Below are 482 nucleotides of genomic sequence, written 5' to 3' on the forward strand. Positions count from 1 at the left end.
TATATATATATATATATATATATATATATATATATATATAATACTGTTTAAGTTTTTCTTTGTGCTACGGCCTTTACTGCTCACTGCCAATCTCAATGGCCGCGTTCAGTAGAACAAGTGATCAGTAAGCGCTCAGTGAGCTCTTGCATCTGATTGGAGTATAGTTGGAGATCTAAAAGAATATGCCAAATCATATACAAGAGCTCTCTGAGCGCTTACTGATCACTTGTTCTACTGAACGCGGCCATTATAGATGGGCCTTAAGCCCGTAACAGACTATCGACTGCATAGGCCGACCCAACTGCCGACTTTCAATGGAGTCAATCACAGTGAGAGTCGGCAGTCGGGTCGGCCTGTGTAGTCGGTAGTCTGATACGGGCTTTAAAGGGCCATCTACAATAGAGCATCGTACGCAACAAGAGTTGCAATCGACTTGCCACTAATGTAGAACGATCTTTATAGACCCCGTTTTAAAGACGTTC

Source organism: Odontomachus brunneus, unplaced genomic scaffold (genome assembly GCF_010583005.1).
Source record: "Odontomachus brunneus isolate Ranch 3 - 2012 unplaced genomic scaffold, Obru_v1 Obru_scaffold_042, whole genome shotgun sequence".
Classification (NCBI taxonomy): domain Eukaryota; kingdom Metazoa; phylum Arthropoda; class Insecta; order Hymenoptera; family Formicidae; genus Odontomachus; species Odontomachus brunneus.